This window comes from Crocodylus siamensis, chromosome 2 (assembly GCF_052110815.1).
Source record: "Crocodylus siamensis isolate JL-2025a chromosome 2, ASM5211081v1, whole genome shotgun sequence".
NCBI lineage: Eukaryota > Metazoa > Chordata > Crocodylia > Crocodylidae > Crocodylus > Crocodylus siamensis.
The window spans coordinates 59,952,476-59,971,695 of record NC_143396.1 but is presented as its reverse complement, the minus strand read 5'-3'; the positions used below and the strand labels follow the sequence as shown (position 1 = coordinate 59,971,695).

General features: G+C 41.5%; 1 protein-coding gene across 1 annotated transcript in view; it reads left to right on the top strand.

The window, feature by feature from the left end:
* Positions 1–19,220, top strand: part of SGCZ (sarcoglycan zeta) — a 1,118,440-nt gene that overhangs the window by 669,674 nt on the left and 429,546 nt on the right. The gene's annotated exons all lie outside the window — the stretch shown is intronic.

Sequence of the window (19,220 nt, the reverse complement as noted above, 5' to 3'; positions counted from 1 at the left end):
TCCTATTTTGTGTGCTGCTAATGGGATTTCTGTTAGTTTTAATAGGTGTGCACAACATCTAATAATTTAAATTCATTATTTTTGTATTTATGTCTTTTGTGCTCAAGAATAACAACAGGATTAGGTCACAAAGTTTAAATTCTAACTTTCTCTCTCTCTCAATTTGCACAGTCAATGTTGAGTTTAGTAATGTTGGGGAAATGATTACAAAGACAATTCAGGGAATATTTACTGAGAGCCAAAATATTATTTCGCACACTAAAATTAATTAAAAAAAATATGTCTTGCCCGCCATATTCCATTTTTATAAAATGAGGAACCAATAGTTCCACTCAGAGGTAGAAAATACCTATGAGATCATCAAATTATCTCATCATACAGGTAGCCTTTCTCTATTCTCTAATTTTTCTTCTAGGTTGTTTCTAGGCTATGTGGAGACATTACATTTAAATCAATCTAACTAGGGTTAGGTCAATCTAAATGCCCATTGGTGCAGGGTTTAAATTGGGGCAAAAATTATGAGGACAATCTAAATTAGTTCATCTGAGCAGATGAACTAACTTAAATTGGGAATGGGTTAACCTGATGCAGAGCACAACTGCCCAGGTTTGGAGTGCAACCCGAGGGCTCGGAAAACCCAGCCACTCACCCCAGGCCTGGGCTTGTGCTCTTCCTACCTCTTCCAACCTCAACAAGGCTGCTTTCAGCCCTGTGATCCCTCCCCACTGCTGGATGGACAACATCCCTGTGAACCTACCAAACTCCCCTGCACACCCACTAGCCCCCACCAATCCTACATGCCCCTCCTTCCACTTCAAGTTACTTATACCATGTTCCCTGTGTAGCTCCAAGCACTGGTCAATGCCTGCAGATGAAACTCCTGGCCCTCAACCATGTGGCTAAATTGTAAGCTGCAGGATTGTAGACTCCGTGAAGAGAATATTTGTAAGCACTGTAAAGCACATTTTTATCTATTCTAGGCAGATTTGAGATTTTTTTAATTGGTTTTTGATGTATTATTCAACTCCTTCATGTTATCTTTTGAATGAATAGATGAATATGTGTGTGATCACTTCAGAGATTTAATGAAAATTAATGGGGGGGAAATCAAGCAATGGCTTCCTATATCACTCTAGATTTCACCAGTCAGAGGTTTTTCTTATTTCCTAATCAGCCCATATTTTCCTTTTCTTCATTTTATTAATTTTAGTTATCTTCTCTTCTACCTGTCTTTGAAAACACCAGTAACAATTATACCAAGCTAAAATTTTAAATCTCATTTTTTTGTTTAGCATTATCTGTAGTCCCAACAGCAGTGTGGGGAATTCCATGAACTGGGGTAATTAGTTTCACACCTATTACTGGCCATATAGTAATTAACTCCTCCAAATCAGTTCTATAATGCTTAATAGTCCATACAATTGTTAGACATCCACTGTCCTATGATGAGAGTTTTGTTTCTGCAGAACATTGCAAAGTACTTTGTCACTTTGTGTCCTAGTGACAAGGTCTATTTACTGTATGGCATGATGGTGTCATTCAGAGTTTAATAATGTGCGTTTCACAGGATTGACAGCATTGCTATCACTAACATGTTTCTCTGTGATACAGCCTCCTTTTAGCTGTAGGGTTGTAGTTCAGTGTGCTGTCAAAGCATATCTGATTACAGTGAGACAAATGTTCTGCCAACAAAATTAGTAGATCTTGGAGAGCTACTGTATGACTACAGTACAGTATATTGATGTAGGGGGAAAAATAATATGATTCTTATATTGGGTGCAAACAAGCATTCACTGCACCAGATCTAGGTTTAGGCAGCTCCCATTACACTCCCTAAACCTAGACCATGAGTAGCATGTGCAGCCATTTGCAGGAGCATCCTGAGTGAAGTAATTTGAGGTGCAGGGGAGGCCTAGCAGGATTGGAAAGATTTGGTGAGTCCTCAAGGTGTATTTTCTAGTTGGGAGGGGATCAGGAGGCTAAAAATAATAGCTCAGTCAGGGTCGGGGTGGGGACGGGGGAGGGGAATAACAGCCCCAGGATGAAGCAAGCAGCTGTTTTTTTCCAGCCCTGGAGCTGTGCTATGAAACTCTGCAGGCATTCAGGAGATTGGGTTACCTCTTCCCACCTCCAGTTAAAAATGTTGCGCCCATCTACACATGTGCTTTAATGTGTAGCCTATTTGAATGCATAGTAAGGTGTCACTAAAAAATGTTCTTTTTAGTTAATGCTCATTAAGACAGGCTAATGCACATTTTCCTAGTACCTCACAATGAAGGTACTAGATTTAATGCACATTAACTAAAGCATATTATTGCATATATAGATGCAACCTTTATTATCTAAGTTCAGAAACCTCCTGAGGTGAATTAAATCCTCTGATTGTCTTCATGAGTGGGAATTTAGATTGACCAAACCAGGGTTAGGTTGATCTAAATGTAACATCTGTATGTACCCACTATGACAACCAATGGAAGGGTATGGTGTATGAGTTATTAGTTACTTTTATTCTGAACCATTTTTTTTATCCACAATGCACTGAGTTATTCTCAATAGCACTACTGCTGTTATCACATTGTGAGACAGTACATTTCCTCTGCAGACAAAGCTAGGAATAACTTGAATATCCCTCCACCTCAAGGGCCAGCAAGGAAGAAGAAGGACTAGTGATCAATTTGACTAGTACACCCAGAGTTTGGAGTTCACCTTAGAAAGAAGGCTCGTCAACTCTGGGAGTAGTAGGGTAAGTGAAAGGATGTCAGGTTGCTGGAGTATGTGCAAAAAAATATATTCACTTGTGCTGTTTCACCAGATGAGATGAATCCCATTTGCATAAATCCAGGACTTTTAAAGTTAGAGCCAGTTGGCATTTTTCAAATGGTAAAATTTCAATAAAACTTCTGAAATTAAAACAAAACCAGTTTCTCATACATTTGCCTACCTACAGAATCAATTGATTTTTTCTTTTTTTAATTAAAAAAAAAAGTATAAAGATCTGAAATTCTAAACCATTTGATGGTGACAGTGGTTACTAGGTGTTTTAAGTGTTCATATGCATTTCTGAGTCATAACAGCAGAAAGACATTTATGTAGCAAGAACCTCTGAGAATATGTCACGTCCATGGGAAGCTTGGGCACAGATGTCCTGGCTTGTTTACAGTCAAACATAAAAAAGGAATTGAGTTTAAACCCTAACCAAATACAAGGGAACACTGTCTGCTCACAGGAAGGTGCTGTCTCTTAATAGTTTGACTTGTTAAACAAAATGGAATCTGAAATTGCTTGTTGTCTAGAATATAATATTTATCCCTGATGCATTTTCCCCTTTTTGTTACCTACACAAGAATTTAAATATTCACAGAACCATAGGGCATTTTTGCCAGGCACTTTAATAAGTGAGCTGTACTCATTAAAAGTGTTTGCACATCATGTGTATCAGCACCCTTGTACTGAAAAAATGGAGGCAGGGTGCTTTGAAATAAAGCTCATCACACATGTTTTATTTCAAAGCACCCCACTGCTATTTTTTCACTGGGGGGGGCGGGGGTTGCTACATGTATCATGGAAAGCTGCCAGAGTGCATCAACACTGGATTTCCAGCACATTGGAACAGGCTCCCCCCCATGTCTGTAGAAGCCCATAAAGACTAATTCCCACCCCCGCCCCCCAAAATTAGATTCTATTATGGGGGGAGAGGAATTATTATTGCTCCATCCTGCTACAGAGGAGCAAGTGCCTGCTTCCCTTGAGTGAATGGCTACCGTAGAATGGGTGCAGAGAGTCAAGAACTAAATCACTAATATATACCAGTCAGGTTTTACCACATATTCTTTAAACTTAATTATCCACTGATTTGGGTGGTTTTCCTCATCTGTTTCCTTTTTCCAACTGGTGTAAATGATTTGTCTCTTCATGACAAACAGCGTATTCTACAGACTCTGGCATGTTTCTAGCATTTAGATATATTGGAGAAGAAACAGAAAAGTATCCTGTGAAATCATAAGTACCATGGATAGCCGGGTTTATAATAGAAGTTATGCATTTTGTGTTTTTATAATCCAAAATATCTTTAGGAAACTATGAAATACTTAGTTGAGACTTCATCTCTATGCCGAATGCTTGTCAGAGCCTAATGAGTGAAGTCATTCCAAGAAATAAATTCTGAGTTATGCACAAGTTTCATTTGGGATATGCTTAAACTTTAACAAAAAAGACTGGATAATTTTTCAAACACATCAGTAGCTTGGGTACTTTTTAGTTCTGAATGAGGATTCTTCTGGCTTTTTTTTTTTATTTTCCCAACTTTTCTAGCCCATGCACCTGTTTTCTTGGACTGCCAATTCAAGCAACTAATTTAATAGATATACATGTGTTGCTTACTTAGTGATTTTACAGAAATTTAACTGGAAAGGCCCCTTTTCTTCAGAATCCATAATGACAGCACTAAAGTTGTTCTGCCATGCTTTTCATTAATGTGGCTAACATACTCTATTATATAATTACCCTAGTATTCATGGTAGACATACTTATCAAACTGAATTAATTTCATATTTGTATGGATATTACAAGTATTTTCAAGTGAACTGTACTGTTATTCAACCTTTGTAAGTGGATGTTAAAAGACTGTGTTATCTGTACTTTAGCAGTTCATTACTACCGTTTAACCATTATTAAATTACTTTGGAATCCCATTAGCTTATGTGATACCCAGATATAATTAATTTATAAGAGTCATAGACATTTATTTATAACCATTGCTATGACTGTGTACCTGGGATGCCAACAAAAGCTGTTGAAGTTTAGAAATTCAATAGATTTTGGATTTTTGTTTTAAAAAAAAAGTTAAACTTTCTTTGCTTTCTAAAATTACATGTAACAACTCAGCAACTGTCCATATAAATCAGGGGTGCTAAACTCCCAGCCCATGGGCCAGATCTGGTCTGTCCCCCCCAGTACCTTGTCAATCAGCCTGTGGGGATGCCCAGGAACTTGTGGGGAGTCCTGCAGGCTGTAGCCCTACATGCTAGATCTGAAATACATGGTGGTGCAGAGCTTGATCCTGGTGCACAGAACCAGATGTGTAGGCTCAGTCCTGGGCTGTGAATTCTGATGCAGCTAATAGATTGGCCCCATGCCCCTCATTTGGCCTTAGGGACCAAAGGGTTGAGCACCACTGTTAGGCATCTGTGACTATAGTTTCCCTATTCACTAGTATGTTTATGACAAATGAATATGCGGTTGCCTAACCTGTAGAGCTAATTACAACTAAAATAGAGAAAATATGAAGAGAATGGACAAAATTCAAACCTCTGACCTTGAAAATTTTCAACCATGTCTAAAATCTGATAAACTGACAAAAGATTGTGAAAAAAATCATCATTTTTCCCCTGAATTATTTCAAATTAAAAAAATTAAGTTTCAAAGTTGAAATATTGAGCTGTTCTGTTTAATTTGTTTAAATTTTGGGTAAATGCGTATTTTTTTTAAAAGAAAGGTTTATGTCCAGTATAAAAAATATTAAATGTAACATGTATCAATATAAAAAGTCATGCAGTATAAGAGCGGTTATTTTTCACCCATTCAATATGTTACTTTTAGCTCTCTAGTTCCTGCCATTTCCTGCCATTCAGAACTAAAAAAATGCACAATGTATGCTCGCCATGATATTCAGTGCTTTATATTCCTGTTTCTTTCACCTTACCAGGTTGGTTACCCAACCAAGTCTTTGAAGAATTTGTTTTTTTAAATGTATGTATTTTGCTAAAGATTAATTGAAGGTTCATAGATATCATAGATGTTAGGGCTAGAAGGGACCTTGAAGATCATCAAGTTCAGCCCCCTGCCCCAGAGGCAGGAAGTCAGCTAGGGTCAATGGATCCCAGCAAGGTAAGCATCTAAATGTTTCTTGAATGAGTAGATGCTTGCACCACTTCTGGAGGGCATGTATTCCAGCTCTTGGGGGCTCGGACAGTAAAGCAAATTTTCTTATGTCCAACCTAAAACAGTCTTGGAGGAATTTATGACCATTGGTCCTTGTTTTACCTTGGAGCATTCTGGTGAACAGATGTTCTCCCAGATCCTGATGTATACCCCTTATGGACTTATAAGCAGCTACCAGGTCCCCCCTGAGCCTGCTTTTTTCCAGGCTGAAGAGTCCCATGGCTCCCAGCCTCTCATCACAAGCCCTATTCTTTTGCCCTCTGATCATGAATGTGCCTCTCTTCTGGACTCTCTCAAGCTTCTCAACATCCTTCTTGAATTGCAGATCCCAGAATTAGATGCAATACTTCAGCTGCAGTGTGAGGGAGTGGGGCCTAGGAGCAGCTGTGAACTCCCTAGCGCCCCCTACCATCACGTTCGGGTGGACTAGGTACCCTCGAATCCTCGCCCGCCACGACTTTGCTGTTTAATAGGTTAAATGGGAGGCTGCCTTTGTTCCCCTAGTGAACGGTATGTGTGTTCTTGCCCCTACTCCAAACGGGGCGCCTCTGTGTGCCCCTCCCTTAAGTGGTATGCGTGCCTCCAAACCTCCTCTTTAGCATGCCCCAAGCCTCGCAGCTGTTCTGTGGGACGTTGTACAGTCCCTTGCCCCTCAGGTGCTCTCTCCCTGGCACCCTGGGCTCGTTGCCCACCCGGCTTCTACCCACCGGCCTGTTACCAGTACCCCGGGCCTGTCTCTCTGCTGTCTGGCTCCTACCGGTGCCCCTGGGCCTGACTAGACGCCGCCGCCCCATTCCCGGCGCCCCTGGGTGGCTCACGTTCATCTTGTGTTCAATCATGACCCCCAAGTCTCTTTCATCAGTGGTGCTAGCAAGCATAGCACTGCCGAGCCTATAAGTATGCTGTGAGTTTTCCCCTCCCCAAGGTGGAGTACCTTGCCTTTGTCAGTATTGAATGTCATCAGGTTTGTATCTGCCCACTTACTAAGTTTATCCAGGTCAGTCTGTCCTCAGGCGAGGACCCTATGCCCCAAGTTTAGTGTCATTGGTGAACTTAGCCAGTGCGCTTCTGACACCAATGTCCACATCGTTGATAAAGATGTTAAAGAGAACTGGTCCAAGGACCTTGGGGGACACCACTGGTAACAGAGTGCCATAATGATTCGCTACCATCGACCACTACCCTCTGGGTCTTACCTTGAAGCCAATTTCCCAGCCATCAGACTGTGGTGTAACTGAGGTCACAGTTGGCCAATTTTTCCATGAGGAGGTCATGGGACACCAGTCCAAAGGCTCTTTTAAAGTCCAGATATATGATGTCAATCTCTTCCCTTTGTCCAGGTGATATATCACCTGGTCATAGAAGGAGATGAGATTGGTCAGGCAAGACCTACCTGAGACAAACCCATGCTGGCTGTCCCTCAGGATGTTGCCCTCAACCAGCTTATCCAGAAGGGTCTACCTTGATAATTTTCTCCAGAATCTTACCAGGGATTGAGGTCAAGCTGATTGGCCTGTAATTCCAGGGATCTACTTTCCACCCTTTCTTGAAGATGGGTACCACATTGACCTTCTTCCAGTCTTCAGGTACTTCACCTGAGCACCATGAGTTTTTGAATATTTTTGCCAATGGTTGGGCTATGACAACTGCCAGCTGTTTGGGTAGTCTAGAGTTTAATCTGTCAGGATCAGCTGACTTGAAGGTGTCCAGCCTCTCAAGGTGATCCTTTACTAGATCAACACTGATGCTAGGTATAAATATGCCCTCACCCTGGCCACCCTGCATCATGCTAGGCAGCGGTGGTCCCATTGGGCTGATGAAAGACCAACACAAAGTACCCATTAAATAGATAGGACTTTTCCTGTGAGTCTGTTATCAGTTGTCCCATTTGGTTCAGCAGGGGTCCAGTGCTACCTTTGCTTTTTTTCCAACTTCCTACATATCTGAAAAAGGACTTTTTGTTATCTTTGATATATGAAGCCCGATGGAGCTCAGTTGCAGCCTTGGCTTTCCTGATCTACTCCCTGCAGGTACAGACCAGTGCTGAGTAATTGTCTTTGGTGGTAATTCCAGCCTTCCATCCTTTAGAAGTTTCTCTTTTGAGGCATAGGAGGTCCTCAAGTTCCCTGCTGAGCCAAGGGGTTTGCTGTGCCCTTTTGCTACCCTTTCTCTGAGATGGGATGGCCATCCCTTGTGCTGTCAGCATCACTCCCTTGAGAAGCAACCACTCCTCTTGGACTCCTCTTCCTGTCGAGTCATGGTCCCTTAGGTATTCACAATGAGCCTCCTGAGCTTGTCAAAGTCAGCTTTCCTGAAGTTGAGGACTTCTGTATTGCTGACTGACTTGTCAGCTTTGCCATGGATAGTAAAGGTGATCAGCTCGTGGTCACTTTCACCAAGCTTTCCATCGATTCTTAGGTCATTGACTGTATCATCCCCTTTGGCCAGTACCAGGTTCAGCAACACTTTACCTCTTGTTGGCCCATAGACTTCTTGAGTCCACACAGGTAAGGAAGCTTTGTGACCAATCAGATTTGGCCAAGTCTTCTTCCCATGAGATGTCTGGGTAGTTAAAGTCTCCCATGACAACCATACACTGAGACCATGCAGACTTATCCACTTCCCTTGTGAATTCCTGGTCCAGCTCTTGTTTCTGGTTTGGAGGTCTGTAGTAGACTCCTACCATGATGTTCCCTTTGCCACATTCCCCATGTATATTAACCCACATGGACTCCAGTCATCCTTCCTGGGTGCCAATGTCAAGGATGTGTAGCTGTCCTTGACATAGAAAGCTATACCCCCACGCCTTTTATCTGTATGATCTTGCCTGTACAGAGTATAGCCATCTATGCCTATGGCCCAGTCATAGGTAGAGTCCCACCATGTTTCCTTTATCCCTATGAGGTCATAGTCATTCTTGTTTAGCAGGAGGACTGGTTCCTCCTGTTTATTACCCAAGCCCCTGGCATTGGTGTACAGGCACATAAGTGTCCCATTGGGGGCCCTTTCCTTCCCTACAGATCATTTCAGAGATAGGGTAGGGCTGGGTTCCCTTAAATGCCTTAGCCTGCTAGATTTACAAAGGTTGCCCAGTGGAATTGCAGTGGCGGTAATCCCCCAAATCCCTGGTGGGCTTAATTTAAAACCTGGTCAGGCAGGTTGGCCAGTCTGGCTGAGAAGAGCCTCCTCCCCCATGGAATGAGGTGGAGGCCATCTCTCCCCAGCAGACCACTGCCTCTCTCACTAAAGAATGGACTGTAATTATGGAAGCCAAAGCCTTCACAATGATACCAGTGCCACAGTCTTTGCTTCACTACCTCAATCCTCCTCTCCCTCCTCAGCCCATAGCCCAAAATCGGGAGGATCGAGGAAACCACCACCTGTGTTGATTGACTATTCAAAGAGTTACAAGTGTAACAATAAATATATTTTAGCTTTGTAGCAGTTTAGGCCCTCGTGGTCAAGTCACCCCTGGTGATCACTGCACTCTCTGGCCTGGATCCTGTCTTACCCATGCCCTCTGGCCTCCCAGTTTCCACCCTGTTGTCTTGCCTGCCATTCTATGGTGCTATAATTGGACTGGGAGGCTGCCCCTAGAATTCAGGAGGTTTCACTTCAGGTCTTAGATCCTTGTCTGGGCTGTGGGCCCCTGGCCATGGCCCACTTCACTCTGGCAAGGCCCCTACATAGAAGATTCACTGTTCCAGGACCTTAGGCTTCCAGGCCCCAGCTTCAGCCTTGCCCTCATGGGATCTGGGCCTCTGTCACACCCTTGCAGGCTTTGGGCCCTTTGGCACCTGTCCTAACCTGCACTGTCCCCAACCAGCACTCTGGGTCCCTGACCCCTGCTGGGTAATCCTCCCCCAGGGAAGAGTCCCAAGTGTCATGGTGAGACCGAACGAACAGACTGGGTCTAGCGGCGGTGGAGTTCTGAGCGACACGGAAGCTGAGTTCTTTTAACAGAATGGATTTATTTGACTTACGCTTGGAAGAGCGCAGGTACGGAGTCTTCAGTTACAGTATTAACTTACAACAGGGAAACCTGTTGTCCCACGGGGTTCACCGACAGGATAAGCCTGTTGGATAAGTCCCAGGGATGGTCAACAGTTTATAACGGAGGAACAACTGACAACACAGAACCGTAACTCGCTGGTGTCCGCTGAGAGCTGAATGGTTGCGTGGTCGAGATGGATGCCGAGGTCCAGAACCAGGTAAGTAGTCGAAACCATAGTCAGAGTCCAAGGGGTGATCTGAGGTCGTAGTTAGAGATCCATGCCAGGTAGGTCGTAAGCCGATAGATCAATATAATATAACACGAGGTGAAGGAGAAGACCAAAAAGCCTAAGGGCCTAACTAGAAGACAGTCCCTGAACAGACCAGGCTCTGTCTCCAGTTCCGCGGGTCTCTCTCTGAGGGAGGGGTCGTCAGACCTTTTATAGTAACTCTCATGGCCAATTAGGTTGCTAGGAAGACCGAACTTTCTAGAAAGATTACCTCATATCTCTCATATGCTGGGCATCTGTAGCAACAAGCTCTCTGTTACAACTGAGCCTGCGCTTCTCTGAAAGTAGGTCACACATGACTGACAGGCCTTCAGGTCACGAAAAGGGTGCCTGCAAGGCCCGTCGCCATGGCGCATGCTTGTATGTCCACTCCTGTGTTGGCAGCACACGTGCTTTTTCTAAGACAACCCCAGGTTAGGCTGCCTTCACTCTATGAGCCCTTTCACTACATCAGCCTCAGCCCTCTGAGTCCCTGACAGTTCCACACAAGGTACCCATCCGTGGCCTTCATGCCTCCCCCCATAGCATTAACCTAGTCTTCCAATATAATACAAAACCCAAACAACCACAGAAAATAAAACATAGGATTCATCCCCTCCTGTGCAGTCCGCTTGCAGCACACCTATAGCAAAGGTCTAAGCTAATCTTCATCTCTGGCATCAGGCTCATGCTTTTTTGGTCCTTGGCTCTTCTCCCTTCCCAATTTTCTGACCTGACTTGCTGTTAGTAGGGCCCAGGTGCTGCTCATCTCCTATTCAACAGCCACATGTTGTGCTGCCTGCAATCTGAAGGCTGAGTCCACTAGACAGCAGATGCAGGTAGCACACACATTTCCTTGCAAGCTTCACTTGCTTCAGGTAACATGGGGAAGGAGTCTGCTGTTACAAACTCCTTTACAAATAGCTCTTGATTTACTGTAGCACTTCCACAAGTATTTAAGTATGCTAATATTTCCACTGACTCAAATATTCACAGTTTCTAAATTATTTCCTCCCATAAATTTGTGCTATCTTCCTTTAATGCCAGTGTCAAAAGTTTTATAGTTAATGTACTCTTAATTTTAACTTGGGGCCCCCAGTCTAGTAAGGTATTGAGAACTCTGCAACGTGTCCAGCAAAACATTTGTTTTATTGTGTAGTCTTAATAGTGTGTGTTGCTATTAAAACCATTAGTATCCATAGGAATAGTTGTGAGGTTAAGCATGTCCTAAAATGATTTGCTATATCACGAATGCTCAAAAATGCATTTAATAAGCCGTAAATTGTTTATTTCATTTCCATTTAATTTAATATTATGTTGCTGAAAGAAAAACATCCAAGTAATAATATCTCTCCTCTGAATATAATTGTAACATCATATCTCCTCTAGAAAACTAGTGTTTTAATCTATTACATCATCTCTTATTTCTTTCTTGTCATCCTTTTGAATCACAAATATACACTAAAGCATTTTGGGGATAGTTTTGATTTTAACTTCTCAACTCAAATGATGTTTTCATTTTTTTTATTTAGTAAAAGGGAAGTTAGATCGATGTGATCATTCCCCATCCCTCCCCACTGAATTTTGTGCAGGCACAATCTGGTCAGCGGGGAATTTAGCCTATGGTTCAAGAAGCAGTCTGGGTTATTTCCATGTATGGCTTACAGATTTTTTTTTTCTTATATCAGTAATGTAAATGTTTAATAATCACAGGATAATTTTGTTGAATTAGAAGGGACAAATATTGGTCTTTTGTTGCAGCTAAGGCTGTCTTCAAAGTGTCAACATTAACTCATGTCTGACTTTTGAATTAACTCTTGTGATTCCTCTTACCCCTTTCTGAGTATTTTCACTCAGATTGCCAGAGCCTCCATTGTTAAAAGTCTGCTTTGCATGATTCAGTTAGCTAAGAACTTTATTTACTCACATACCACACCTTTTCCCCTTCCAAATCCAAGGCTTCTAAGCTTCATGCCCTCCTTCCCATACCCATCCTGTAGATTCATTATTCCATTGGCTCTTCTGGTGATCGGTACAGGCCAGTACTAATTTCAGTGGCCTTACATGTAAGCCTACCTATACTTTACTTCATCACTCTCTACTTTCTTACTCAACTCCATTTTGCCATGCTTTTCTTTCTTCTTAACCTTCATACACTATCCTATTTGTCCTACATCCTTGTGTACTAATATTAATGGTATTTATCCCATTACAAAAGCCTTGTATCAGATCTGTCAATAATGTGGATTCAGATACTCAGTTAAAAGCTGTTTTCAATTTGAGAGTGACTGTGAGAGGGTTAATACTAGATATTGCCCCTCCAGCTTGCTGCCTGAGAGAGAACCTAGAAGCCATCTTGCAGCACAGCCTCTCCATGCTTCTGTTTAAGTGGGTGTGAAAAACCTAGCTTTTCTACTTGTCATACACCCCAGTTGTGAAGAGCTGATTTTTGGGAAAAGGTGCCTGTGGTATGTGAACAAATACAGTATTTGGAATAGCCACCTAATGTCTTGGTTTCATCATTTTCCCCCCTCCATCTCTTTCGAAACAATGGCTTTTCTCCCTGTTCCATAACTATGATTTTCTATTGCCCTCTAGCTAAGAATTGTGTGGTATTATTTAGTTCTGCAAAGCATATTGGGATAATTCCTGTGGAGGATATTGTTTGGATATTCATTTCTGAAATAGGAAATTAGTTAAAAGTTGCCAGAAATCAACACATGTTTTACCAGTGCTTCTTTAGGGATCATAATATTGTTTTCCAAATGCCAAGATAATGATTAATGGAACAGAAAATTTCCAGACTTTACTGCATTGTAAACTATTTACTAGATTAGACAACAGTAATACTGTTCTACTTGTCAAAATTTGCACAATATTTTAATACTGAAGATGACAACATACACACAGACTGCCAGTCATGCCTCATCAATTTTAGGCACAGAGTTTAAGCAAGATATTCAGACATTAAAAAGTACATGGGGAAAACATCCACAAAAACTACTGATACCTGGAGATGGCAAACAAAGACTGCAAAGAGGCAACACAAAGGTGAAAATACAGGAAAAATTTCTCTTATGATTTTCAGTTAAAGAACAACAATTTTAAATTAGAATTTAGGGAATCACTGTATGTTATTTTTCTTCCAAAGAACAACAATGGTAATAAAATAATAACTTCTGCAAGATAGCTACTCTCCACAAGTGACAATGAGAGGCTTGTATGAATTAAGAGCAAGGCACCATGGCTCTTGTGAGAAACTTGAAGGTGTGCCGACTAATACCAAGTCATCCTTGTATTCAAAATACCTTTGAACTCTAAATATCTTCAAGTACCCTGCATAGATATAGCTATAGTACAGTCTCACTTTGTCATCAGGCCTGGTCATGGTTGTTTGCTAACGTGCTATAGCAATTGCTTATCCAATATCCTGGCTCAAGCAAAAATGTGTAGAAACATATAATACTGTTTGTAAAAATGGTTCCGATACTTTATGCCCATTGGAAGCAGGATGTTCCCATCTAACCACAGGAATATACAGGAGACCTGTATAAACTGAGACTGATTAAATGCTATGGAGCTCAGGGTCGTAAGTCAACCTTGTATGTCATTCCTACATACTTTACCATGCAGTGCATGTTTTGACAAAATATTCAGCACATCTGCAACAAACATCAGGACCAAGCAAGGAAGATCTCGTTCATTCTCCTTTTGCCAGGAAGCCATGAGGCTATGGACATGGGTTTAGTAATGGACACTTTCCAAGAACTGGCAACAGCCCAGTGAACTTTGAGTCGACATGCAGTCATGAACCAATAATGCTCAATATAGTGGTCTGTTGAGCAGATAATATATAATCAATGTAGTTTAAATCCTAGAGATACAAAAAAAAAAAAGGTTTTGCCTCAGAAGAGCAATGGGCTTAAGGCCTTCCACTGATCCCTTTGGATCAATGATATTCAAAGTCCAAAGTCCTCATCCTTATTGTTCCTAGTAGCTGAAGGACTTTTCACTGTCAAACCTATCCAAAGGATAGCTTAGATGCCCCTGATTTCAGGTTAACCCTACACTCTCCTGTCCCCTTAGGATCTCCTCCCTTTTACACTCACCTTCTATGCCTTGATGTATCTGAGGAGGTTGCTTTAAAGGGAGCCTAATGGTGTTATCCTTAGTCTGGTCTCAGTTCCTGGCTCTTCCTCTCTGCTTTCTTTCTAGCTCTCTCACTGGCCCTAAGCATGGCCTCCAGCCTCTCTCCTAATTAGGGATCTACCTAATTGATAAGGGCTGCTCCACAGTTTCGCAGGCAGAATGTGGGCATGGGCAGCCATTTCATGGGCCATGGCTGATTAGCTAAGGGACCCCTGTGGCCCCTCACCACTGATTGCCTGCAAGGGCTATCCATCATGGAGCCCCTCCCCTCACTGCCAATTAGTGGAGAGGGGTGGGGCCACAGGCAGGCCTCACAGTAAGTCATTGGTGAGGGTTGGTGATCATCTTGCCTGCAGCCCTTCAAGAAGGCAGGCCCCACCACCACAGCACACTGAAGACTGCTAGTTCTCTCTGAGGAGCCAGCACATTTTCTATCAGGTTTTTTGTTTGTTTTTGGTGCAGATTCCATTCCAGAATCTGCAAAATCCATGAAATCATGAATTAGGTAGGTCCCACCCATAATCATGCCCATGCCTCACAGGTTTTACTTATTCAACATTTATCACAGTCCCCGAGAACTATTTCTGGTTCCTTCAAGCCTGAGGACCCTGGCCCCTGTCTCAGCGTCTGCTCACTCAGACTTGACCCCTGTATCAGTGTTGACCCACTCGAGTCCAAGCCTCTGCCTTGGCTTTAGCCTAACTGCTCTGGCTTCAGCCCCTCAGCTTCAGTTTCTCTCTCCCTGAGTTCCCAGAAGATGTGTATGGTCATGATAGACGCATCTACTCAAGAATCCAGACTCTTACATAGGAGGTGCATGAAAATTACTACAGGATTCTGACCATGCATCTCAAAAACAGAATTACTGTTAGGTAAAAAGAAAAAAAAGTGTTGCTTTTTGAATTACTTACCTCAGTCTTATACTTTAAAAGTTGTTTGGAATGCTTCTGGTCCTCATGTCACTTGGTACTTTTTCACAGTTATACAGGTTTTTTTCTCCCCTCATGATTTCTAGCTGCTGATAGAATTTTTTAAAGGTGTAGCGTCTTTATGTAAGCTCTGAGGAAAATTGTGTTTCAGCTTCTCCCCACTTTCTTTCTGAAGTCTCCTAGAAGGCATGTTTGCTGAGAACAGCAAAAATGTGTTGTTAAAAAACAGTTTCTCCTTGTCTTGTAATACACAGCAGAATTGTGATGATTCTTAGGGGGTTCAAACACACGTACTAAGTTGACTTTAAATAAGGGAACTTTACTAAATCAACTTAACTTAAGGCATGTCAGAGTGTACATATGTACAGCTCCTTGACATGGTGGTAGCCATCTTGTGAGCTAAGTCAAGTGAACTAATGTGACTCAAGATAATACACCTCGGCAGTGTTACATTTAAGTCAGCTCTGCTCCACATATGTGTGTATGCTGTGATAATTAAGTCGACTTTAAAAAGTTAAGTTGGCTTAACTATCAGAAAGGTGCTGTCAGAAAGTGAGTACATTAGTACAGACAGCATAGTATTAATGAGAAGATCTGTTCACGAAGGACAATGCAAGTTTATACACAGCTGGATAGACATTTGTTTGGGTACAGTTAAAATTTCATTGTTATAATATTTGAAAAGAATAGTAATACTTAGTTTAAGGGGGAAAATAAGGAATTAAGAACTCTGATTTTTTTGTAATACCTTTGCACCGTGCCACGTGCTTTTCCTTCATGAATCAATGTAAAAAAAACCAAAATGTTTTGTCTTCTATGACATAGCTAAACGAATGAGCAGCATTATTTGCCACCACACAAAGCCAATCCTAAACTTGTAAAACTGAGAGAGAACTGTGTTCAAACTGTGCAAGTTATCTTATAGTTCAATGAACTGTATTTCTGATGACACATGAGGTGATGTAAATGTACTAAGCCCATTTTGAAACATTGCTCTAATGTATTTTGGGGAAAAGGGAAGTTTATACAAAGCTAGTGTGGACATGACTTTTCAAACTTAGCTCATTTTGAAGTTTGTTGCTAAGACTTCCAGGTAGCAAACTAGTTCTCTAACATAAAATGTATAATAAATAATAGTTTTTGCTGTGCCAGGCTTGGTTGCACTTTCTGTTTTGTTTGCTTTACTATGATTTTGCATTAAAATTGAAATACCAGTAAATCTGATTTATTGGCAGAGCTATGAGAATTATTCAGTCAAATTGGGAAACTGTTTTGGCCTGAGCCTGAGATAGGAGTCTCTATGTGCTCGCAAAGTTTGGTTCATATTAAAAAAAAAAGTAGTGAATCTAGACTGAGGCTGTTTGCACAGCTGGAAAGCAATTAAATGTTTTTAAAACTTTTGTATCTTCCAAGCCATATTTTTTTGAAATATTCTGGGCTGGACATAATTAAACAGCATGCAACATAATTGACTGCAAGATCATACTTATAAGTGCAAATAATATAAGGTATACCAATCAATACTCATCTTTTGAAAAGCAGTGAAAGGGATTTAGGTTTATTGTAGATAGCCAACCAAATGTGAGCTCATATTGTGACATTAGGGTAAATGGGGCAAATAAGTTACTTGGATATATTTTTAGGGAAATATTGAACAGGAGTAAGGAGTAGATTTGTTTTATAGGATATCAGACTACATTACCAAAACAGTCCATTCTTATTATTTATGAAACCATAGAAATAATTTTTTATTTTACTAATGGTCTGAAATTTCATTCCCAAAGCTTTTATATTAGAACAAAGCACAGCTCTAGGCTTCTACAAATAATCTCTTAAAGGAGCAAGATGCCTCACCTCCCCTCCCACCAATATTGCCAGTTGGTGGGAAGGACAGTTTAAAACTATCATATGAAGAAATACTAAGACGCATATTTGAAAATCCTAAAAAAGAAATGCAATATAACACTTAACCTCATTAGTTGTTACCAAGATATACCTTGTATACTGTTCTTTGTATGGCATGATTTAGTTTTGTATATATTCAAGTGCATTATTGCAACAAAATCCACAGCAAAGGAAAGATACTTGTGTGATAGTTGCATCACATTTGAAATCTTACTATTTCTGCTGTTAAATCACTGTTTTCAGAAAGCTGTTTTTAGTAAGTCACTAGCTTTAGAAAGCTTTGGTTACCTCAGGAAGCTACTTAGGGGGAGCTGGCCTGGGAGCTGAGGGTGGGGCAGGAGGGAAGGCTGGACTCAGTGACCCTAAAGATCCCCTCAAATCCTATACTTTTATCTTAAGCCACTAACACAAAATGCAAGTGATGTTGTCTCTCACCATCTCCCTTCAGCATTATTGTAATAAGCTCTTGCTCTATATCTTAAAATGCCAAAGGATTGTGACAGAATCCTATTGTTTGATTGTGTCGACCCTCAGTGGATGCCTTCAAGATTTGTTTTCTATTATTCTGTTCATTCCCAATTACGGTATCTAAGTATTAAATGAGCACATTTGAAAGGCTCAAGTTACATAGCAGTATAATGTATAACTCAGTACAACTAAACCACTAATAAAATAGCCTATTAACAGGAAGATATGCATATTAGTTGCTTTTGGTAATTGAGTCAATTTGCACATTGATTAAATGTCACGCTCCTTGAAAAGGAAATAGTACGAGTAACAGAAAAAAGGACAGAAGGAAGATTGTAGTTTCCCTTGCTGTTTTATTTCTGCTATTCTTTAAGTAATGATTCTCAGCTGGGGTGCCTCAACACCCTGAGGTACAGTGTGATCCTACAAGGGGTGCTGCAGCACACCGCACATACAGTATATGGCAAATAAAAGACTCTTCTCCCCTGTCTGGCTCCCTATGCCCACTGCAATCAATGGAATCCCTGTCTACTTCTCTGGGGACTGCTGCCACTGAAGCCTCTCTTGCCTCCTTTCTGGCCCCGATACTCAGAGCAATGAGACAGATGCATGGATGGAGCAGTACTTTTCAGACCACTCCACCCCTGTAGTTTCTCCCATGCTCCCAGGGCCAGTAGGAAGGTGGCTCTAGTTACCAGCCTGCACAACCTCAGGCAAGCAGCCTTGGCCACAGAGACCACCTTTGCCTCCCAGGTATGGATCAGGGGTGGCAGGGAGAGTAAGTAGTGGAAAGAACGGGGCATGGTAGAGTGAGGTTCTGCCCCCACCACTGTCCCCTTGCACCAGTTAGATCAGGGTTTCTCAACATTTTTAGCTTCCAAGCAGCCCTCCAAAACTTTTTTGAATTTTGTTTCTCACTGAAATCTCAGCTGGGAGCCCATGGTGCTACTAAATTCAGAAACGTTGTGTAGGGAGTGCCTTGAGGCTAAAAAAGTTGAAAAACACTGCTTTAAGGCTTACATCATAAGTACCTGGTATATGACTGAATGTTAAAATTGTAACTTGGTAAATTAATCAGGGCACCCTTAGAAGATCTGCTCTTTAAAATTTCAGTAATTCATCCAGATATTGTTGCATTTTGGAAAAGCTTACTCTAGACCTTAAGTTACAGAATATTCATAGATTCATAGATGTTAGGGTCGGAAGGGACCTCAATAGATCTTCAAGTCTGACCCCCAATTTTTTTTGTACATGTACATTTTTTGTCTAACTGACATTACACTACAGATAAATTGGCTCATATGATTATTTCCAGTTAGTCTTTATCACTGATATTAGAAGAGTGGCTCTGTTTGCAGTCTGTTTGCCATCTTAGTTAATATGCCCCAGCATTTCAGCCAATACCAGTGGCCACCCACAAGAAGTGCTTGGCAGCAATAGACTACAGATGGTGAACTCAGAAATCAGTCTTTCTGTAGCATCTGGGTCTGTGTCTGACTTTCTCATTGATCTCTGCTCAGCCCCTGTGCTCATCTTCCTATTTGATATTGTCATGGATATTAAACTG